Genomic DNA, 22194 nt, shown 5'->3' with positions numbered 1-22194 from the left:
TGCACAGGAGGTTGGAGTGGCTCACCTCCAAAGGTCCTTTCCAGTCCAACACGAGTAACGTGGACTCTGGACCAGCCACACAAAGGTAATGCCTTGGGAGGCAGCAGCACGAGAATGTGTAAAAGCACCTGGTGTTTCAGGAAGGGTACAAAGCCACTTGGAAACTCCCTTGGTGAGGAAAGCAGCACTTTGCGAGGAGTGAGACTAGGAGCTCTGCTATTCCTGCCATGCCTGAGGCCGAAAAACCATGTCCACTGCAGTCCGCAGCTGGGTGACTCATGTTTGCCTGCAGTTCAGGGATTTTCCCAGCTCTTCCACATCAGGATGACTGTCAGGTGTGCTGGGAGGCAGATCCCAAGACACTTTGTACTTGGAACTCATGTAAGCGGCTGCTCCATCTCTGCTCCAGGAAAAAAAGAAATCAGGTTTTGGCTCCGTGCCGCAAGCCTCGCCTCAAAAGCAGGCCAGCCAGACCTCTGGCCAGTGGGACAAATGTGTTGAGCAAACCAGGTCAACTGGACATTGGTTCAGCTTCAGGGAAGGACGCGGGCATCTCTTGGATCACGTTCCTATGCCTTGCCCTGCTGCATTTCTGTGAAGGCACAGAGGAAGGTCTCACTGCTTCAGAACTTTCACGGAACTTTGTCTTTGGGCTCTGTCAGAGCATGACGAGTGTCAGCAATGACCTTGTTGTCCTCTCCTCTGCCTTCAGGAGACTTCCTCTACTTCACAACACTCCATCCTTCCTGAAACATCTTGGAAACATGGGCCATGTCTCCCCCACGTGTCCTGTCTTGATCTTCTACCTGACCTTACTCCATAGTCTCCTGCGTGTCTGTGATGAACAACAAGGAGAAACGTCTCGCAGAATTAGCTCCAATCTCAGCACTGAATGCCCTTGTGCGGTGACCTCTCAAGTCCTCTGTGGCTGACTGTCACCGTGACTGGTGGCCATGCTCACCACAAAGTGGATGAGACTCCAAAGGACGTTTGTATGATGGAATCACACAATCCCGCACAGGGAGCCTAAGACCTCTGTCGTAATTGGCCTTAGGAGCCTGGGACACAGATACATCAGTTCAATGTCGGGTGGTATGAGGCAGGAACAAAAGCTGTCAGATGAAAGAAGCAAGCTCTTAACCACCAACAAGGCCTCTGAAGGAAGCAGCTATGAGGTGTTCTGATGCTTCATGAGCAAGGAATGTTTCTGTTCCCATGGGGCTCTGGGATGCAGCATAAAAGACCGTGCTGCTGCAGGCTCTGCATCCACTTCTCTTCTCTCTCCCTTTCCTTGAGGAACGAGGTAAGCCTGCGTTCACTCCAGCTCTCCCTGAGGGCCCCATTGCTTTCATGCTGGCGACTCAGTTTGGAACTTGGGCTGCCTCAGATTGGCACTGCAATACAGATGTTTCGGGCCTGTGACCTCTCTCCCTTTGGAAGGGGTGGGTTTGGAGAGCTGGGGACTGTGGGGACCTCTCAAGCAGAGGGAGATTGATGGGGGTCAGCTGCAGGGATGTCTCTCTGCAAGAATTAGCACCTGAAAACAGACGGACTCTTACCAAATAGCCTTGTGCATCCTGTCCAATCTTCAATGCGGCGATTTCTGCTGTGGAGATGACAAAGGCTGATCTTGGGGTCTGTGTTCCCTCCCTGCTACTCTGTGTTTCAGCTTTGCCTCCCTCGACGAGAGATGTCTTGCTTCAGACCCTGTGTCCCATCCCCCTGCGGTGCCTCTGGCCCAACCCCACTTGCAAGCAGCTGCAGTGAGCCGTGTGTCGCCCGGTGCGCTGACTCGACGGTTGCCATCCAGGCCTCCCCGGTCGTGGTGACCCTGCCGGGCCCCATCCTCACCTCTTTCCCTCAGAACACCGCCGTGGGATCCTCTCTGTCAGCTGCTGTTGGCAGCTCCCTCAGCACTGGGGGGGTTCCCATCTCTTCTGGGGGCTCCCTTGGTCTGGGGGGGTCAGGGCTGTGTCTGCCTTCCCCACTCTGCCGCTTCAACTGCTGAAGCGCGTGGATCATCCCATTTGGGGCAGACATCCCTGAGATGGACGGGCCATTCTCTCTGCCTCCCTGAACCCTGCAGACGTTCTTCTTGGTCTCTGTACTGTGCCACTGCCTTTCTACCTTCCCATTAAAGACCTTGTGCAGCATAGCTGGAGACTCTTGGTGGTCTGTTCTCTTCCTGCCTCCATTAGCTCCTCACGCCTCAAGGAAAGCATTGCAAGGAAAGCTTACCTGTTTCTGCTGGAAAGAGAGGAGGGAGAACCTGCCTTCCCTCAGGGCAGCGAGTATGTCCCCAGGCAAGAGACGGACAAGATGTCCTGCAGAGACCCCGCCAAGCTCAACCGCTCTGTGATTCTGTCGTGAATGATGAAAGGGGAGGCTGCGAGAGCAGGGACTGCTTAGCCTGCAGAAGAGAAGGCTCAGCGGGCATCTTATCCATGTGTCTAAATACCTGGGGAGGGTAGGCTGGGCAGGCGGGATAAAGGAGAGAGAGGCAGCCTCTTCTCAGTGGTGTCCCCTCGTGGCGGCAAAACGCAGCGCACACCTGATTAAACCCACTAAATGCCACACACAGTAACTCTCTACTGCTGCAGGGAGGGTGGTCAAAGATGGTAATCAGGTGCTCATGGGTGTTGTGGAGTGCCCGTCTTTGGAGATAACCAACATGCCACTGATCTGCAAAGCCTCCTCTACTCCAGCGGGTGCCAGGGCTCAGTAAGCAAGAGGCACGGGCGGGGCGGTGTGGGGAGCGTGGAGCACAGGGCAGGAGGGTAACACAGAGGAGGAGGAGAGGCAAGCAGGAAGACTGAAGCGAAAGAATGCAACAGAGCTCCTAGGAAGGCACTGTTCTCCTGAGATGAAAGCACGGTGAGGAAAGGAGTCTGGGTGCCAAAAGCTGCAGAGGTCCCACTGAGATTTGAACTCAGATCGCTGGATTCAGAGTCCAGAGTGCTCACCATTACACCATGGGACCCTCTGGACACCTGCTGTGTCCCTGCTGTGAGCAAGTGATGGAGCATAGCACGAGGTTCAACAAAAGGAAGAGCTGCCAGGATGACACAACACACCTTCCTATGAATTGCACAACGCTGAATGCCTTCTTTCTCTGATGGCACTCAGGCGCCCTCTCTCCTGACATCCTAACACTTTCCACTGGAAACACAGCAGGCAAAACCAGCCCTCTCCTGTGTCTGCGAGTCAATCCCCACACTTGGTGCACTTCCACGGCTATACGGACGTCCCTGACCTCAGTCCACAGCAACTACCATAAACAGGTGCACAACAGAAAGACAGGAAGCCTTTGAGAAATGAGTCTCCATCCTGGTGATCACAGGATGGACGTGAGCTTGGAGCCCTCGTACCGCTGGCAGGCACAAATGGCTTCTGCTGTTTGCTGTACTTCTGTGGAAGGGGAACGACGGGAATAGGCTGGGGCTCAGAGTGCAAAGAAACATGCCTGGAAAGGTGGCAGAGTGGTATCTCCTGAGTGCGGAGTGTGTATCTCACTTTCTTCTTCCCAGGAACATTGTTGCATCCAGTTCTGGTTATATTCGGAAGGTCTAAAAAATGCCGGAGTCTCAGTATAGTATGGCAGTGGCACTGCATGCAGCCTGGGGACACAGGGATGCCGACATGTGCAGTCCTGGCTACGATTGTGCAAAAGAGTATTTCAAACCCAACCTCAGAGGAAAGAACGCTGTGCTCTGAACACTGGTGTTGTACACACCAGCATACTCTTTGAAGCAACCCCACCTTTGACCAGCCAGCTCCACAGAGATGCCAAATACAGAGGATGAAGAAGAGAGTAAATTCATTCAAGCTGGTGTGATTTCAGACAGCCAGACAGGCCTTTGAGCCATAAAGGACAGCCATCCACCTGCTGCAGCACCAAACTGCTTCAGCATTTCTCTGCAGCACCCTTGTCATGGGGGTGCTCGTCCCTGGGAGAGAAAGCAGGCAGCACCATGCTCTGGGGACGCAAGGAAGGCTCGATGCCCCAGGGCACATGGCATTCAAATGTCAGGACAGAAACGGGGTGGTTTTGGAGCACGACACACTGCTTCTGCAGCCTGGCTGAAGAAAAGCTGGGGTGCGTTGGCCGGGAATCGAACCCGGGTCAACTGCTTGGAAGGCAGCTATGCTCACCACTATACCACCAACGCATCTGTCTGCGTGCCTCCCTGGGGCTCCTGCAGCTCACCAACTCAATGGGCTCCTCCTTCCAGCCACCTGCCCACACCCTGCCTCAACCTGCTGGGGGGCCCCTGCCATTCTGTCTCATTCTCGAAGACAGGGATGACGCACAGCTACCAGAAACACCTCTGTCTTCTCCGTCTTCTGCAACGCCCGTTGCTGCCTCCCTGGCTGCTGCTGCTGGCGCTGCTCTCCTTCGGGTCTGACGCGGGCTGCCCGTGCACGTGCTCTGCATGTGTAGGTGGGGGTGTGCAACCGTGACAGTGTCAGCATAGCTAGCAGAGCCGCCTGCGTATCCTGGGCAGAGTTGAGGGCTGAGGTATGTCTGCTGCTCCACAGCAGCCTGCCCTGCTGAGGGGCCCTTTTGGAGTGCTGACTGGCAAGAAAGCAAAGGAGAAGGGTGGAGAGCGAGAGAGACAGTGCAGAGGGAGTGCAACAGCCAAAGCCATGGCTGTCCTGAGAGAGGAAGGGCCGCAGTGGCACAAAAGCTTGACAGGAGCCTGCAACTAAAGGCTGTAGCAGAGGATGGTTTCGATCCATCGACCTCTGGGTTATGGGCCCAGCACGCTTCCGCTGCGCCACTCTGCTCCCCCCCAAGCCCCTCTCCCCCCACCTCACCCAGCCCTGCGTGGTGCGCCCTGAGCCAAACCCGCAGCAATGGGGCGCCTGCCTGCCTGCTTTGTAGGCTGCCCACAACCTGCTCTCCACACAGCTCACCAGGGCCGCCACCATGCCCGCAAATCACGCTGCCCCGTGATGGGGACTGCGCCCCCTGACACACAGCGCCCTGCCCCTGCCTGTGCTGCGCTCCCCTGCGGAGCATGGCTCCTCCGACTGCCTGACGCAGCCCAGCCCTCGCTGCTCCCTCACAGACACAGGGCTGTGCCCACCACCGGCCAGGGGCCTGCCAGGCACACAGGGAAAGCCCTCAGCCCCAGCCCTGAAGCGTAGGTAGAGCCTGTCACGGGGGACGAGGGACGAGGTGGCCATGCTCAGGCCTGCATGTTTCTGCCTCTGCCTGCTGCTTCCCTGGCCTGTCTACACGCCCCGGCACACAGCAGCCAGACACACGAGATAAAGCTCAAACACAACACACAGGGCTGGGCATAGAAGGAGCGCTGCTGGAGACTGCCTGCCTTCCGCAGTGGGGATAGCTCAGGGCAGAGCCTTTGAGCTGCCCCTTAGTCCTTTGCGGCTCTGTGACCGTCAGTGGGACAACTGCAGGGGACAAGCCAGGTACCGGTATGGGCCTTACACACATTCTGCTTCTAGGGGCTCTCTCCTTGCGATAATACCTCAGGGTATTAGCCCTTGTCCTATCCCTTCCCACTTCAGCAAACAAGGCCAGGCTACCAGCATCAGCCCCTCTTCCTCCCAGGGCCTTTGCTGCCGGAGCAGCTGGCCATGGGACCAAAAGAAGGCCTCTCTGAAGCCTCCTGCTCTTTTCTAGCACACGGGTCAGCACCTGAGACAGCAGGGAGTAGTCTGATGGATGCCACAGTCCCCACCACACGTCCTTTTGCACTTGCTCTTCTTCCTCAGAGGAGAAGCAGACAGGATAGACCGGTGCACCCCTCAGCATCTCAGCTTTATGCCAAATTTAGGAAAGACCCCTGGGAAAGGTTGTCCCTATGTGTGCAAGGGCTGGGGACGGAGAGGGGTCAGCCGTTAGAACCCCGTGGCCTTCAGGCAAGATCCACGAGGATCCACTGCTCTCAGAGCTAGGAAGTGTCTTCCCTTTAGGATGACGCCACTGTTCACAGAAGGACTTCTACAGCCCCTGGACATCAGTGGCCTTTTCTGTGCCCAATTCTTGCCTGACTGGTAAATGGGATCAGGATTACTTGCCCATTCAGGCAGTGTTGGGGTGGAGGCGAGGACAAGGACTCGCAGTGAGCAAGGGGGAGTTGCTGTGTTCTCTGGCAAGGCCCTGTGCAGCTGGAGGAACACGACTGTGCCTGGGGGCCTGCATCCCATGGCAGCTGCACGGTCACTGCAGGCAGACCAAAAGGGGACTGCATGCCGTAGTTGGCAGGATTCGAACCTGCGCGGGGAAACCCCAATGGATTTCTAGTCCATCGCCTTCACCACTCGGCCACAACTACCTGCTCCAGACAGCTCTGCTGGGATCATCAAGTGCCCTGTGCAATGATGACCAGCTCCCTGGCACTCTCAAGGACAGGCTGCACCCAAAGCCGGTGCACAGTGGACCTGCAACATCAGCCCAAAATGGCACCTGCTGACAGGCTTCCTGGCCCCTTGACTGGTGGAACCCCACGGATAAGGATGCACCTCCCAGCACCTTGGCCTCACACTGCCGTACGGCATATGGAATCGTTTCTACACACTGAATCATTTCTGCTCACCTGCCATCTCTACTGCTTCCATGGAAAAGGCGTGGAGACAACCTATGTGGAGACAGACACTGTTGCTGGTAGCTGTGGTATGGGATATTAGTCATGGGATGCAGTCTTTCCCAAACTGATCCAATGTGGGCTTCCAACACAATGCGGTTCTTCAAGAACCACTCCAACATGGTCCTTACAACAGGATGCAGTCCTTCAGGAACAGACTCCTCCAGACTGCGTCCCCCACACGCTGCAGCTCCCACCAGACACCCTGCTCCACCATGAGCTCCTCTCCTTGGATTGCAGTTCTGGCCCGGAGTCTGTTCCTCTGATGGCTAACAGTGGTCTGTAACGTCCTTCGGGCCATATCAACCTGCTCCACCATGGTCTTTTACATGGGCTGTAGGGGGACAGCTTGCTCCTCCACTGTCCTCGACGCAGGCCACAGGACAACTTCTTCTCCAGACCTGGAGCATCTCCTTCCCATCCTTCTTCATTGTACTTGGTGTCTGCAGGGTTGCTTCTCTCTACTTTTCCTCATTCCTCTCTCCCAGATGCTGTTGCACAGCGTGGGTTTTTTTTTTCCCCCTTTCTTAAGTATGCTATCACAGAAGCACAACCAACATCGCTCATTGGCTCAGCTTTGGAGAGTGGTGGGTCCCTTTCTGAGATGCCTAAAACCGGCTATGCAGCAGCAATGGTGGGAAGATGGTGTTGGATTGTCAGTGTAGAGGTGGTGGTGTTTCTCTGCCATGAACTGTCACACAGTTTAGGAGTCAGTCCAACATAGCGTCACAGCATCGGGAGTCAACCCGACATTCCAGAGAAGCTTTGAAGCCGCAAGTCTAAGACAGAGTTGTGCTCCCCCTCTTCTGCTCCAAGGGCTGCAAAGAAGCCTCATCCCTGTGACACTGGATCTCAGTCATTGCTCAGCACTCGGCCCATATCCTGTCATTTCTCGTTGACTCTCCAAGCGTTTTCCTGTGCACTGACACTGTGAGACTGTCTCAGGCTTCCCCCGAGGGCTCTATGTCGTAGAGCCCTCTGTAGCCAGCCGGCTGGGGCCCACATAGGGCAGAAGGAAGCACCCTTGCTCCCCCACAAATAGGCTATGAAACAGCCCTGTCAGCCAAGTGGTTGGTTTTGCATTTCCACAGGCTCTGGAGGGAAGGAGGGAGTCAGGGGAAGAGTACGCTTGTGCCTTGAGCCCCTTGGCAGGACGTTGAATGCGCAGAGCCAACGCTTGCTGGCACCTCCTTTGGTTGCTGCCGTGAAGGATTGCCTTGGCCTTAGGGAGAAGCGTTAGCAGTGTGCTGCCCCTGTGCCAGGGACTCTTCCTCCCTATGCTCCCACATACACAAAGGTGCTGCAGTGGCCTGGCAGCAGCCCATGTTGCACGGAGGGCAAGTGTGCACCCTGCAACCCTGCCTGGTGGAGGCTGAAGGAGGCAGGCTGGCTCTGGGAAGGTTCAGGGACGGGAGCAGGGCTGTGGACAGGAAGCAGGGCCAAACATTCAGGATGCAGTCTCCCTGGGAGGCATGGGTTCCATTCCGACTCCTGAGCAGCTTCTTTCTCCTGCCTTTTGCCCAACTCCAGGGGAGTATGCTCAGGTCAAGCCTTTCCTCCTGTACGTGCTCCTCTGAGGGCTGTGCTCTTGGGCTTCCGCACCTGAGGTGTCCCACCTCCTGGGGTAGGAGCTCATCTCAGAAAATGCCCTCACGCCTTTCATTGCCTGTGAAAATTCCTAATTAAGGTATGGGATCAAATGTTGTCCTTGTTTTTTCTCTTTTAATTTTTTTTTTTTATGGGTGGTGACGGTTATTCACAGGAGACAGGGCTGTTGTTTGAAGAGCTTTTCTGAGCCCTGTTCTTTCATCCGGGTGTGAAAGCCCACAGCTAATTCTAGGTTTGATCTCCATGAGCCAAGGGGTCTGAGCGTGCTAATTGGCACCACAGAGAACATGAGGGCTGGGTACGTGCACTGAACACCACCTGCCCTGGTTATCCTTGTGTACCAGAGACCAGAAAGCTCTCCTGGGCAGAAGTGCTGGAAGGACAAGGGGAAGTGTGTCCCAGCACACCCTTTCCTGCCAATCCTGGAGGGAGGCTTCATGTTTAATTGTGGTATTTATTTCCCCTCCATCTCCAGGCCTTGAGATCTGCTCAACACTGCTGGCATCCTCTCTGTCACTTCCTTCCTGGTGGCCTGCTTGTGGGCCTGGGAAGGTCAGCTGGGAGAGCCCCTGGCTGGCAGTGAAGTCCAGCATGCCAGCCCCTTCCCAGGTGAAAGCGTTCCTCTTTGGTGGATTCGTGACTCTTACCTTATAAAAGCAGCTAACAGCTGAACCAGTCAGCAGGGGAAACTAAAGTACTGATAAAGTGCATCTAGGGCCAGGACTCACCTGAGAACTCCTTGAGGTGGGCAAGGTCTAGGAAGGGTGATGAGTCCCACCTGAGAAACCTCATCTAGGTGAGCCTGCAGTGCACAGGAGGTTGGAGTGGCTCACCTCCAAAGGTCCTTTCCAGTCCAACACGAGTAACGTGGACTCTGGACCAGCCACACAAAGGTAATGCCTTGGGAGGCAGCAGCACGAGAATGTGTAAAAGCACCTGGTGTTTCAGGAAGGGTACAAAGCCACTTGGAAACTCCCTTGGTGAGGAAAGCAGCACTTTGCGAGGAGTGAGACTAGGAGCTCTGCTATTCCTGCCATGCCTGAGGCCGAAAAACCATGTCCACTGCAGTCCGCAGCTGGGTGACTCATGTTTGCCTGCAGTTCAGGGATTTTCCCAGCTCTTCCACATCAGGATGACTGTCAGGTGTGCTGGGAGGCAGATCCCAAGACACTTTGTACTTGGAACTCATGTAAGCGGCTGCTCCATCTCTGCTCCAGGAAAAAAAGAAATCAGGTTTTGGCTCCGTGCCGCAAGCCTCGCCTCAAAAGCAGGCCAGCCAGACCTCTGGCCAGTGGGACAAATGTGTTGAGCAAACCAGGTCAACTGGACATTGGTTCAGCTTCAGGGAAGGACGCGGGCATCTCTTGGATCACGTTCCTATGCCTTGCCCTGCTGCATTTCTGTGAAGGCACAGAGGAAGGTCTCACTGCTTCAGAACTTTCACGGAACTTTGTCTTTGGGCTCTGTCAGAGCATGACGAGTGTCAGCAATGACCTTGTTGTCCTCTCCTCTGCCTTCAGGAGACTTCCTCTACTTCACAACACTCCATCCTTGCTGAAACATCTTGGAAACATGGGCCATGTCTCCCCCACGTGTCCTGTCTTGATCTTCTACCTGACCTTACTCCATAGTCTCCTGCGTGTCTGTGATGAACAACAAGGAGAAACGTCTCGCAGAATTAGCTCCAATCTCAGCACTGAATGCCCTTGTGCGGTGACCTCTCAAGTCCTCTGTGGCTGACTGTCACCGTGACTGGTGGCCATGCTCACCACAAAGTGGATGAGACTCCAGAGGACGTTTGTATGATGGAATCACACAATCCCGCACAGGGAGCCTAAGACCTCTGTCGTAATTGGCCTTAGGAGCCTGGGACACAGATACATCAGTTCAATGTCGGGTGGTATGAGGCAGGAACAAAAGCTGTCAGATGAAAGAAGCAAGCTCTTAACCACCAACAAGGCCTCTGAAGGAAGCAGCTATGAGGTGTTCTGATGCTTCATGAGCAAGGAATGTTTCTGTTCCCATGGGGCTCTGGGATGCAGCATAAAAGACCGTGCTGCTGCAGGCTCTGCATCCACTTCTCTTCTCTCTCCCTTTCCTTGAGGAACGAGGTAAGCCTGCGTTCACTCCAGCTCTCCCTGAGGGCCCCATTGCTTTCATGCTGGCGCCTCAGTTTGGAACTTGGGCTGCCTCAGATTGGCACTGCAATACAGATGTTTCGGGCCTGTGACCTCTCTCCCTTTGGAAGGGGTGGATTTGGAGAGCTGGGGACTGTGGGGACCTCTCAAGCAGAGGGAGATTGATGGGGGTCAGCTGCAGGGATGTCTCTCTGCAAGAATTAGCACCTGAAAACAGACGGACTCTTACCAAATAGCCCTGTGCATCCTGTCCAATCTTCAATGCGGCGATTTCTGCTGTGGAGATGACAAAGGCTGATCTTGGGGTCTGTGTTCCCTCCCTGCTACTCTGTGTTTCAGCTTTGCCTCCCTCGACGAGAGATGTCTTGCTTCAGACCCTGTGTCCCATCCCCCTGCGGTGCCTCTGGCCCAACCCCACTTGCAAGCAGCTGCAGTGAGCCGTGTGTCGCCCGGTGCGCTGACTCGACGGTTGTCATTGAGGCCTCCCCGGTCGTGGTGACCCTGCCGGGCCCCATCCTCACCTCTTTCCCTCAGAACACCGCCGTGGGATCCTCTCTGTCAGCTGCTGTTGGCAGCTCCCTCAGCACTGGGGGGGTTCCCATCTCTTCTGGGGGCTCCCTTGGTCTGGGGGGGTCAGGGCTGTGTCTGCCTTCCCCACTCTGCCGCTTCAACTGCTGAAGCGCGTGGATCATCCCATTTGGGGCAGACATCCCTGAGATGGACGGGCCATTCTCTCTGCCTCCCTGAACCCTGCAGACGTTCTTCTTGGTCTCTGTACTGTGCCACTGCCTTTCTACCTTCCCATTAAAGACCTTGTGCAGCATAGCTGGAGACTCGTGGTGGTCTGTTCTCTTCCTGCCTCCATTAGCTCCTCACGCCTCAAGGAAAGCATTGCAAGGAAAGCTTACCTGTTTCTGCTGGAAAGAGAGGAGGGAGAACCTGCCTTCCCTCAGGGCAGCGAGTATGTCCCCAGGCAAGAGACGGACAAGATGTCCTGCAGAGACCCCGCCAAGCTCAACCGCTCTGTGATTCTGTCGTGAATGATGAAAGGGGAGGCTGCGAGAGCAGGGACTGCTTAGCCTGCAGAAGAGAAGGCTCAGCGGGCATCTTATCCATGTGTCTAAATACCTGGGGAGGGTAGGCTGGGCAGGCGGGATAAAGGAGAGAGAGGCAGCCTCTTCTCAGTGGTGTCCCCTCGTGGCGGCAAAACGCAGCGCACACCTGATTAAACCCACTAAATGCCACACACAGTAACTCTCTACTGCTGCAGGGAGGGTGGTCAAAGATGGTAATCAGGTGCTCATGGGTGTTGTGGAGTGCCCGTCTTTGGAGATAACCAACATGCCACTGGCCACGGATCTGCAAAGCCTCCTCTACTCCAGCGGGTGCCAGGGCTCAGTAAGCAAGAGGCACGGGCGGGGCGGTGTGGGGAGCGTGGAGCACAGGGCAGGAGGGTAACACAGAGGAGGAGGAGAGGCAAGCAGGAAGACTGAAGCGAAAGAATGCAACAGAGCTCCTAGGAAGGCACTGTTCTCCTGAGATGAAAGCACGGTGAGGAAAGGAGTCTGGGTGCCAAAAGCTGCAGAGGTCCCACTGAGATTTGAACTCAGATCGCTGGATTCAGAGTCCAGAGTGCTCACCATTACACCATGGGACCCTCTGGACACCTGCTGTGTCCCTGCTGTGAGCAAGTGATGGAGCATAGCACGAGGTTCAACAAAAGGAAGAGCTGCCAGGATGACACAACACACCTTCCTATGAATTGCACAACGCTGAATGCCTTCTTTCTCTGATGGCACTCAGGTGCCCTCTCTCCTGACATCCTAACTCTTTCCACTGGAAACACAGCAGGCAAAACCAGCCCTCTCCCGTGTCTGCGAGTCAATCCCCATGCTTGGTGCACTTCCACGGCTATACGGACGTCCCTGACCTCATTCCACAGCAACTACCATAAACAGGTGCACAACAGAAAGACAGGAAGCCTTTGAGAAATGAGTCTCCATCCTGGTGATCACAGGATGGACGTGAGCTTGGAGCCCTCGTACCGCTGGCAGGCACAAATGGCTTCTGCTGTTTGCTGTACTTCTGTGGAAGGGGAACCACGGGAATAGGCTGGGGCTCAGAGTGCAAAGAAACATGCCTGGAAAGGTGGCAGAGTGGTATCTCCAGAGTGCGGAGTGTGTATCTCACTTCCTTCTTCCCAGGAACATTGTTGCATCCACTTCCGGTTATATTCGGAAGGTCTAAAAAATGCCGGAGTCTCAGTATAGTATGGCAGTGGCTCTGCACGCAGCCCGGGGACACAGGGATGCTGACATGTGCAGTCCTGGCTACGATTGTGCAAAAGAGTATTTCAAACCCAACCTCAGAGGAAAGAACGCTGTGCTCTGAACACTGGTGTTGTACACACCAGCATACTCTTTGAAGCAACCCCACCTTTGACCAGCCAGCTCCACAGAGATGCCAAATACAGAGGATGAAGAAGAGAGTAAATTCAGTCAAGCTGGTGTGATTTCAGACAGCCAGACAGGCCTTTGAGCCATAAAGGACAGCCATCCACCTGCTGCAGCACCAAACTGCTTCAGCATTTCTCTGCAGCACCCTCGTCATGGGGGTGCTCGTCCCTGGGAGAGAAAGCAGGCAGCACCATGCTCTGGGGACGCAAGGAAGGCTGAATGCCCCAGGGCACATGGCACTCAAACGTCAGGACAGAAACGGGGTGGTTTTGGAGCACGACACACTGCTTCTGCAGCTTGGCTGAAGAAAAGCTGGGGTGCGTTGGCCGGGAATCGAACCCGGGTCAACTGCTTGGAAGGCAGCTATGCTCACCACTATACCACCAACGCATCTGTCTGCGTGCCTCCCTGGGGCTCCGGCAGCTCACCAACTCAATGGGCTCCTCCTTCCAGCCACCTGCCCACACCCTGCCTCAACCTGCTGGGGGGCCCCTGCCATTCTGTCTCATTCTCGAAGACAGGGATGACGCACAGCTACCAGAAACACCTCTGTCTTCTCCGTCTTCTGCAACGCCCGTTGCTGCCTCCCTGGCTGCTGCTGCTGGCGCTGCTCTCCTTCGGGTCTGACGCGGGCTGCCCGTGTACGTGCTCTGCATGTGTAGGTGGGGGTGTGCAACCGTGACAGTGTCAGCATAGCTAGCAGAGCCGCCTGCGTATCCTGGGCAGAGTTGAGGGCTGAGGTATGTCTGCTGCTCCACAGCAGCCTGCCCTGCTGAGGGGCCCTTTTGGAGTGCTGACTGGCAAGAAAGCAAAGGAGAAGGGTGGAGAGCGAGAGAGACAGTGCAGAGGGAGTGCAACAGCCAAAGCCATGGCTGTCCTGAGAGAGGAAGGGCCGCAGTGGCACAAAAGCTTGACAGGAGCCTGCAACTAAAGGCTGTAGCAGAGGATGGTTTCGATCCATCGACCTCTGGGTTATGGGCCCAGCACGCTTCCGCTGCGCCACTCTGCTCCCCCCCAAGCCCCTCTCCCCCCACCTCACCCAGCCCTGCGTGGTGCGCCCTGAGCCAAACCCGCAGCAATGGGGCGCCTGCCTGCCTGCTTTGTAGGCTGCCCACAACCTGCTCTCCACACAGCTCACCAGGGCCGCCACCATGCCCGCAAATCACGCTGCCCCGTGATGGGGACTGCGCCCCCTGACACACAGCGCCCTGCCCCTGCCTGTGCTGCGCTCCCCTGCGGAGCATGGCTCCTCCGACTGCCTGACGCAGCCCAGCCCTCGCTGCTCCCTCACAGACACAGGGCTGTGCCCACCACCGGCCAGGGGCCTGCCAGGCACACAGGGAAAGCCCTCAGCCCCAGCCCTGAAGCGTAGGTAGAGCCTGTCACGGGGGACGAGGGACGAGGTGGCCATGCTCAGGCCTGCATGTTTCTGCCTCTGCCTGCTGCTTCCCTGGCCTGTCTACACGCCCCGGCACACAGCAGCCAGACACACGAGATAAAGCTCAAACACAACACACAGGGCTGGGCATAGAAGGAGCGCTGCTGGAGACTGCCTGCCTTCCGCAGTGGGGATAGCTCAGGGCAGAGCCTTTGAGCTGCCCCTTAGTCCTTTGCGGCTCTGTGACCGTCAGTGGGACAACTGCAGGGGACAAGCCAGGTACCGGTATGGGCCTTACACACATTCTGCTTCTAGGGGCTCTCTCCTTGCGATAATACCTCAGGGTATTAGCCCTTGTCCTATCCCTTCCCACTTCAGCAAACAAGGCCAGGCTACCAGCATCAGCCCCTCTTCCTCCCAGGGCCTTTGCTGCCGGAGCAGCTGGCCATGGGACCAAAAGAAGGCCTCTCTGAAGCCTCCTGCTCTTTTCTAGCACACGGGTCAGCACCTGAGACAGCAGGGAGTAGTCTGATGGATGCCACAGTCCCCACCACACGTCCTTTTGCACTTGCTCTTCTTCCTCAGAGGAGAAGCAGACAGGATAGACCGGTGCACCCCTCAGCATCTCAGCTTTATGCCAAATTTAGGAAAGACCCCTGGGAAAGGTTGTCCCTATGTGTGCAAGGGCTGGGGACGGAGAGGGGTCAGCCGTTAGAACCCCGTGGCCTTCAGGCAAGATCCACGAGGATCCACTGCTCTCAGAGCTAGGAAGTGTCTTCCCTTTAGGATGACGCCACTGTTCACAGAAGGACTTCTACAGCCCCTGGACATCAGTGGCCTTTTCTGTGCCCACTTCTTGCCTGACTGGTAAATGGGATCAGGATTACTTGCCCATTCAGGCAGTGTTGGGGTGGAGGCGAGGACAAGGACTCTCAGTGAGCAAGGGGGAGTTGCTGTGTTCTCTGGCAAGGCCCTGTGCAGCTGGAGGAACACGACTGTGCCTGGGGGCCTGCATCCCATGGCAGCTGCACGGTCACTGCAGGCAGACCAAAAGGGGACTGCATGCCGTAGTTGGCAGGATTCGAACCTGCGCGGGGAAACCCCAATGGATTTCTAGTCCATCGCCTTCACCACTCGGCCACAACTACCTGCTCCAGACAGCTCTGCTGGGATCATCAAGTGCCCTGTGCAATGATGACCAGCTCCCTGGCACTCTCAAGGACAGGCTGCACCCAAAGCCGGTGCACAGAGGACCTGCAACATCAGCCCAAAATGGCACCTGCTGACAGGCTTCCTGGCCCCTTGACTGGTGGAACCCCACGGATAAGGATGCACCTCCCAGCACCTTGGCCTCACACTGCCGTACGGCATATGGAATCGTATCTACACACTGAATCATTTCTGCTCACCTGCCATCTTTGCTGCTTCCATGGAAAAAGTGTGGAGACAACCTATGTAGAGACAACCACTGACAGCGGAAGCTGTGGGATGGGATATTAGTCATGGGATGCAGTCTCTCCCAAACTGATCCAATGTGGGCTTCCAACACAATGCGGTTCTTCAAGAACCACTCCAACATGGTCCTTACAACAGGATGCAGTCCTTCAGGAACAGACTCCTCCAGACTGCGTCCCCCACACGCTGCAGCTCCCACCAGACATCCTGCTCCACCATGAGCTCCTCTCCTTGGATTGCAGTTCTGGCCCAGAGTCTGCTCCTCTGATGGCTAACAGTGGTCTGTAATGTCCTTCGGGCCATATCCACCTGCCCCACCATGGTCTTTTACATGGGCTGCAGGGGGAAAGCTTGCTCCTCCACTGTCCTCGACGCAGGCCACAGGACAACTTCTTCTCCAGACCTGGAGCATCTCCTTCCCATCCTTCTTCATTGTACTTGGTGTCTGCAGGGTTGCTTCTCTCTACTTTTCCTCATTCCTCTCTCCCAGATGCTGTTGCACAGCGTGGGTTTTTTTTTTCCCCCTTTCTTAAGTATGCTATCACAGAAGCACAACCAACATCGCTCATTGGCTCAGCTTTGGAGAGTGGTGGGTCCCTTTCTGAGATGCCTAAAACCGGCTATGCAGCAGCAATGGTGGGAAGATGGTGTTGGATTGTCAGTGTAGAGGTGGTGGTGTTTCTCTGCCATGAACTGTCACACAGTTTAGGAGTCAGTCCAACATAGCGTCACAGCATCCGGAGTCAACCCGACATTCCAGAGAAGCTTTGAAGTCGCAAGTCTAAGACAGAGTTGTGCTCCCCCTCTTCTGCTCCAAGGGCTGCAAAGAAGCCTCATCCCTGTGACACTGGATCTCAGTCATTGCTCAGCACTCGGCCCATATCCTGTCATTTCTCGTTGACTCTCCAAGCGTTTTCCTGTGCACTGACACCGTGAGACTGTCTCAGGCTTCCCCCTAGGGCTCTATGTCGTAGAGCCCTCTGTAGCCAGCCGGCTGGGGCCCACATAGGGCAGAAGGAAGCACCCTTGCTCCCCCACAAATAGGCTATGAAACAGCCCTGTCAGCCAAGTGGTTGGTTTTGCATTTCCACAGGCTCTGGAGGGAAGGAGGGAGTCAGGGGAAGAGTACGCTTGTGCCTTGAGCCCCTTGGCAGGACGTTGAATGCGCAGAGCCAACGCTTGCTGGCACCTCCTTTGGTTGCTGCCGTGAAGGATTGCCTTGGCCTTAGGGAGAAGCGTTAGCAGTGTGCTGCCCCTGTGCCAGGGACTCTTCCTCCCTATGCTCCCACATACACAAAGGTGCTGCAGTGGCCTGGCAGCAGCCCATGTTGCACGGAGGGCAAGTGTGCACCCTGCAACCCTGCCTGGTGGAGGCTGAAGGAGGCAGGCTGGCTCTGGGAAGGTTCAGGGACGGGAGCAGGGCTGTGGACAGGAAGCAGGGCCAAACATTCAGGATGCAGTCTCCCTGGGAGGCATGGGTTCCATTCCGACTCCTGAGCAGCTTCTTTCTCCTGCCTTTTGCCCAACTCCAGGGGAGTATGCTCAGGTCAAGCCTTTCCTCCTGTACGTGCTCCTCTGAGGGCTGTGCTCTTGGGCTTCCGCACCTGAGGTGTCCCACCTCCTGGGGTAGGAGCTCATCTCAGAAAATGCCCTCACGCCTTTCATTGCCTGTGAAAATTCCTAATTAAGGTATGGGATCAAATGTTGTCCTTGTTTTTTCTCTTTTAATTTTTTTTTTTTATGGGTGGTGACGGTTATTCACAGGAGACAGGGCTGTTGTTTGAAGAGCTTTTCTGAGCCCTGTTCTTTCATCCGGGTGTGAAAGCCCACAGCTAATTCTAGGTTTGATCTCCATGAGCCAAGGGGTCTGAGCGTGCTAATTGGCACCACAGAGAACATGAGGGCTGGGTACGTGCACTGAACACCACCTGCCCTGGTTATCCTTGTGTACCAGAGACCAGAAAGCTCTCCTGGGCAGAAGTGCTGGAAGGGCAAGGGGAAGTGTGTCCCAGCACACCGTTTCCTGCCAATCCTGGAAGGAGGCTTCATGTTTAATTGTGGTATTTATTTCCCCTCCATCTCCAGGCCTTGAGATCTGCTCAACACTGCTGGCATCCTCTCTGTCACTTCCTTCCTGGTGGCCTGCTTGTGGGCCTGGGAAGGTCAGCTGGGAGAGCCCCTGGCTGGCAGTGAAGTCCAGCATGCCAGCCCCTTCCCAGGTGAAAGCGTTCCTCTTTGGTGGATTCGTGACTCTTACCTTATAAAAGCAGCTAACAGCTGAACCAGTCAGCAGGGGAAACTAAAGTACTGATAAAGTGCATCTAGGGCCAGGACTCACCTGAGAACTCCTTGAGGTGGGCAAGGTCTAGGAAGGGTGATGAGTCCCACCTGAGAAACCTCATCTAGGTGAGCCTGCAGTGCACAGGAGGTTGGAGTGGCTCACCTCCAAAGGTCCTTTCCAGTCCAACACGAGTAACGTGGACTCTGGACCAGCCACACAAAGGTAATGCCTTGGGAGGCAGCAGCACGAGAATGTGTAAAAGCACCTGGTGTTTCAGGAAGGGTACAAAGCCACTTGGAAACTCCCTTGGTGAGGAAAGCAGCACGTTGCGAGGAGTGAGACTAGGAGCTCTGCTATTCCTGCCATGCCTGAGGCCGAAAAACCATGTCCGCTGCAGTCCGCAGCTGGGTGACTCATGTTTGCCTGCAGTTCAGGGATTTTCCCAGCTCTTCCACATCAGGATGACTGTCAGGTGTGCTGGGAGGCAGATCCCAAGACACTTTGTACTTGGAACTCATGTAAGCGGCTGCTCCATCTCTGCTCCAGGAAAAAAAGAAATCAGGTTTTGGCTCCGTGCCGCAAGCCTCGCCTCAAAAGCAGGCCAGCCAGACCTCTGGCCAGTGGGACAAATGTGTTGAGCAAACCAGGTCAATTGGACATTGGTTCAGCTTCAGGGAAGGACGCGGGCATCTCTTGGATCACGTTCCTATGCCTTGCCCTGCTGCATTTCTGTGAAGGCACAGAGGAAGGTCTCACTGCTTCAGAACTTTCACGGAACTTTGTCTTTGGGCTCTGTCAGAGCATGACGAGTGTCAGCAATGACCTTGTTGTCCTCTCCTCTGCCTTCAGGAGACTTCCTCTACTTCACAACACTCCATCCTTGCTGAAACATCTTGGAAACATGGGCCATGTCTCCCCCACGTGTCCTGTCTTGATCTTCTACCTGACCTTACTCCATAGTCTCCTGCGTGTCTGTGATGAACCACAGGGAGAAACGTCTCGCAGAATTAGCTCCAATCTCAGCACTGAATGCCCTTGTGCGGTGACCTCTCAAGTCCTCTGTGGCTGACTGTCACCGTGACTGGTGGCCATGCTCACCACAAAGTGGATGAGACTCCAGAGGACGTTTGTATGATGGAATCACACAATCCCGCACAGGGAGCCTAAGACCTCTGTCGTAATTGGCCTTAGGAGCCTGGGACACAGATACATCAGTTCAATGTCGGGTGGTATGAGGCAGGAACAAAAGCTGTCAGATGAAAGAAGCAAGCTCTTAACCACCAACAAGGCCTCTGAAGGAAGCAGCTATGAGGTGTTCTGATGCTTCATGAGCAAGGAATGTTTCTGTTCCCATGGGGCTCTGGGATGCAGCATAAAAGACCGTGCTGCTGCAGGCTCTGCATCCACTTCTCTTCTCTCTCCCTTTCCTTGAGGAACGAGGTAAGCCTGCGTTCACTCCAGCTCTCCCTGAGGGCCCCATTGCTTTCATGCTGGCGACTCAGTTTGGAACTTGGGCTGCCTCAGATTGGCACTGCAATACAGATGCTTCGGGCCTGTGACCTCTCTCCCTTTGGAAGGGGTGGATTTGGAGAGCTGGGGACTGTGGGGACCTCTCAAGCAGAGGGAGATTGATGGGGGTCAGCTGCAGGGATGTCTCTCTGCAAGAATTAGCACCTGAAAACAGACGGACTCTTACCAAATAGCCCTGTGCATCCTGTCCAATCTTCAATGCGGCGATTTCTGCTGTGGAGATGACAAAGGCTGATCTTGGGGTCTGTGTTCCCTCCCTGCTACTCTGTGTTTCAGCTTTGCCTCCCTCGACGAGAGATGTCTTGCTTCAGACCCTGTGTCCCATCCCCCTGCGGTGCCTCTGGCCCAACCCCACTTGCAAGCAGCTGCAGTGAGCCGTGTGTCGCCCGGTGCGCTGACTCGACGGTTGCCATCCAGGCCTCCCCGGTCGTGGTGACCCTGCCGGGCCCCATCCTCACCTCTTTCCCTCAGAACACCGCCGTGGGATCCTCTCTGTCAGCTGCTGTTGGCAGCTCCCTCAGCACTGGGGGGGTTCCCATCTCTTCTGGGGGCTCCCTTGGTCTGGGGGGGTCAGGGCTGTGTCTGCCTTCCCCACTCTGCCGCTTCAACTGCTGAAGCGCGTGGATCATCCCATTTGGGGCAGACATCCCTGAGATGGACGGGCCATTCTCTCTGCCTCCCTGAACCCTGCAGACGTTCTTCTTGGTCTCTGTACTGTGCCACTACCTTTCTACCTTCCCATTAAAGGCCTTGTGCAGCATAGCTGGAGACTCGTGGTGGTCTGTTCTCTTCCTGCCTCCATTAGCTCCTCACGCCTCAAGGAAAGCATTGCAAGGAAAGCTTACCTGTTTCTGCTGGAAAGAGAGGAGGGAGAACCTGCCTTCCCTCAGGGCAGCGAGTATGTCCCCAGGCAAGAGACGGACAAGATGTCCTGCAGAGACCCCGCCAAGCTCAACCGCTCTGTGATTCTGTCGTGAATGATGAAAGGGGAGGCTGCGAGAGCAGGGACTGCTTAGCCTGTAGAAGAGAAGGCTCAGCGGGCATCTTATCCATGTGTCTAAATACCTGGGGAGGGTAGGCTGGGCAGGCGGGATAAAGGAGAGAGAGGCAGCCTCTTCTCAGTGGTGTCCCCTCGTGGCGGCAAAACGCAGCGCACACCTGATTAAACCCACTAAATGCCACACACAGTAACTCTCTACTGCTGCAGGGAGGGTGGTCAAAGATGGTAATCAGGTGCTCATGGGTATTGTGGAGTGCCCGTCTTTGGAGATAACCAACATGCCACTGGCCACGGATCTGCAAAGCCTCCTCTACTCCAGCGGGTGCCAGGGCTCAGTAAGCAAGAGGCACGGGCGGGGCGGTGTGGGGAGCGTGGGGCACAGGGCAGGAGGGTAACACAGAGGAGGAGGAGAGGCAAGCAGGAAGACTGAAGCGAAAGAATGCAACAGAGCTCCTAGGAAGGCACTGTTCTCCTGAGATGAAAGCACGGTGAGGAAAGGAGTCTGGGTGCCAAAAGCTGCAGAGGTCCCACTGAGATTTGAACTCAGATCGCTGGATTCAGAGTCCAGAGTGCTCACCATTACACTCTCTGGACACCTGCTGTGTCCCTGCTGTGAGCAAGTGATGGAGCATAGCACGAGGTTCAACAAAAGGAAGAGCTGCCAGGATGACACAACACACCTTCCTATGAATTGCACAACGTCGAATACCATCTTCCTCTGATGGCGCTCAGGCGCCCTCTCTCCTGACATCCTAACTCTTTCCACTGGAAACACAGCAGGCAAAACCAGCCCTCTCCCATGCCTGCGACTCATTCCCCACGCTTGGTGCACTTCCACGGCTATACGGACGTCCCTGACCTCAGTCCAAAGCAACTACCATAAACAGGTGCACAGCAGAAAGACAGGAAGCCTTCGAGAAATGAGTCTCCATCCTGGTGATCACAGGATGGACGTGAGCTTGGAGCCCTCGTACCGCTGGCAGGCACAAATGGCTTCTGCTGTTTGCTGTACTTCTGTGGAAGGGGAACGACGGGAATAGGCTGGGGCTCAGAGTGCAAAGAAACATGCCTGGAAAGGTGGCAGAGTGGTATCTCCTGAGTGCGGAGTGTGTATCTCACTTCCTTCTTCCCAGGAACATTGTTGCATCCAGTTCTGGTTATATTCGGAAGGTCTAAAAAATGCCGGAGTCTCAGTATAGTATGGCAGTGGCTCTGCACGCAGCCTGGGGACACAGGGATGCCGACATGTGCAGTCCTGGCTACGATTGTGCAAAAGAGTATTTCAAACCCAACCTCAGAGGAAAGAACGCTGTGCTCTGAACACTGGTGTTGTACACACCAGCATACTCTTTGAAGCAACCCCACCCTTGACCAGCCAGCTCCACAGAGATGCCAAATACAGAGGATGAAGAAGAGAGCAAATTCAGTCAAGTTGGTGTGACTTCAGAACACCCAGACAGGCCTTTGAGCCATAAAGGACAGCCATCCACCTGCTGCAGCACCAAACTGCTTCAGCATTTCTCTGCAGCACCCTCATCATGGGGGTGTCCTGGGAGAGAAAGCAGGCAGCACCATGCTCTGGGGAGGCGGTTGGAGGGATTGGAGTGGCTCACATCCAAAGGTCCTTTCAAGTCTAAGTCTCACAAGTCATATGGGCCATGGACCAGCCGCACAAAGGTCATACCTTGGAAGTCAGGAGCTCAGGAATGTGCAAAAGCACCCATTGTTTCAGGA

General features: G+C 55.4%; 3 long non-coding RNA genes and 8 other non-coding genes across 11 annotated transcripts; 3 read left to right on the top strand and 8 right to left on the bottom strand.

The window, feature by feature from the left end:
- Positions 1–1100: 1100 nt before the first annotated feature.
- Positions 1101–2155, top strand: LOC136791719 (uncharacterized). The gene is made up of 2 exons (XR_010834281.1): positions 1101–1303; positions 1670–2155. It is a non-coding gene; the product is annotated as an uncharacterized lncRNA (long non-coding RNA).
- Positions 2156–2908: 753 nt separating this feature from the next.
- On the bottom strand, positions 2909–2980 carry TRNAQ-CUG (transfer RNA glutamine (anticodon CUG)). The gene has a single exon. It is a non-coding gene; the product is annotated as a tRNA-Gln (tRNA).
- A 1117-nt stretch (positions 2981–4097) lies between these two features.
- On the bottom strand, positions 4098–4169 carry TRNAG-UCC (transfer RNA glycine (anticodon UCC)). Its single transcript has one exon. It is a non-coding gene; the product is annotated as a tRNA-Gly (tRNA).
- A 547-nt stretch (positions 4170–4716) lies between these two features.
- On the bottom strand, positions 4717–4788 carry TRNAM-CAU (transfer RNA methionine (anticodon CAU)). Its single transcript has one exon. It is a non-coding gene; the product is annotated as a tRNA-Met (tRNA).
- A 1435-nt stretch (positions 4789–6223) lies between these two features.
- TRNAS-AGA (transfer RNA serine (anticodon AGA)) lies at positions 6224–6305 on the bottom strand. The gene has a single exon. It is a non-coding gene; the product is annotated as a tRNA-Ser (tRNA).
- Positions 6306–10010: 3705 nt separating this feature from the next.
- Positions 10011–11185, top strand: LOC125181797 (uncharacterized). Its single transcript, XR_007160553.2, has 2 exons — positions 10011–10333; positions 10700–11185. It is a non-coding gene; the product is annotated as an uncharacterized lncRNA (long non-coding RNA).
- A 760-nt stretch (positions 11186–11945) lies between these two features.
- Positions 11946–12017, bottom strand: TRNAQ-CUG (transfer RNA glutamine (anticodon CUG)). The gene has a single exon. It is a non-coding gene; the product is annotated as a tRNA-Gln (tRNA).
- A 1117-nt stretch (positions 12018–13134) lies between these two features.
- Positions 13135–13206, bottom strand: TRNAG-UCC (transfer RNA glycine (anticodon UCC)). The gene has a single exon. It is a non-coding gene; the product is annotated as a tRNA-Gly (tRNA).
- A 547-nt stretch (positions 13207–13753) lies between these two features.
- Positions 13754–13825, bottom strand: TRNAM-CAU (transfer RNA methionine (anticodon CAU)). The gene has a single exon. It is a non-coding gene; the product is annotated as a tRNA-Met (tRNA).
- Positions 13826–15260: 1435 nt separating this feature from the next.
- On the bottom strand, positions 15261–15342 carry TRNAS-AGA (transfer RNA serine (anticodon AGA)). The gene has a single exon. It is a non-coding gene; the product is annotated as a tRNA-Ser (tRNA).
- A 3079-nt stretch (positions 15343–18421) lies between these two features.
- On the top strand, positions 18422–20222 carry LOC136791698 (uncharacterized). The gene is made up of 2 exons (XR_010834238.1): positions 18422–19370; positions 19737–20222. It is a non-coding gene; the product is annotated as an uncharacterized lncRNA (long non-coding RNA).
- Positions 20223–22194: the final 1972 nt, after the last annotated feature.

The sequence above is a fragment of the Anser cygnoides genome, chromosome 11 (genome assembly GCF_040182565.1).
Source record: "Anser cygnoides isolate HZ-2024a breed goose chromosome 11, Taihu_goose_T2T_genome, whole genome shotgun sequence".
Lineage (NCBI taxonomy): Eukaryota > Metazoa > Chordata > Aves > Anseriformes > Anatidae > Anser > Anser cygnoides.
The sequence above is the reverse complement of the archived record's forward strand: the minus strand, read 5'-3'. Positions and strand labels throughout refer to the sequence as shown.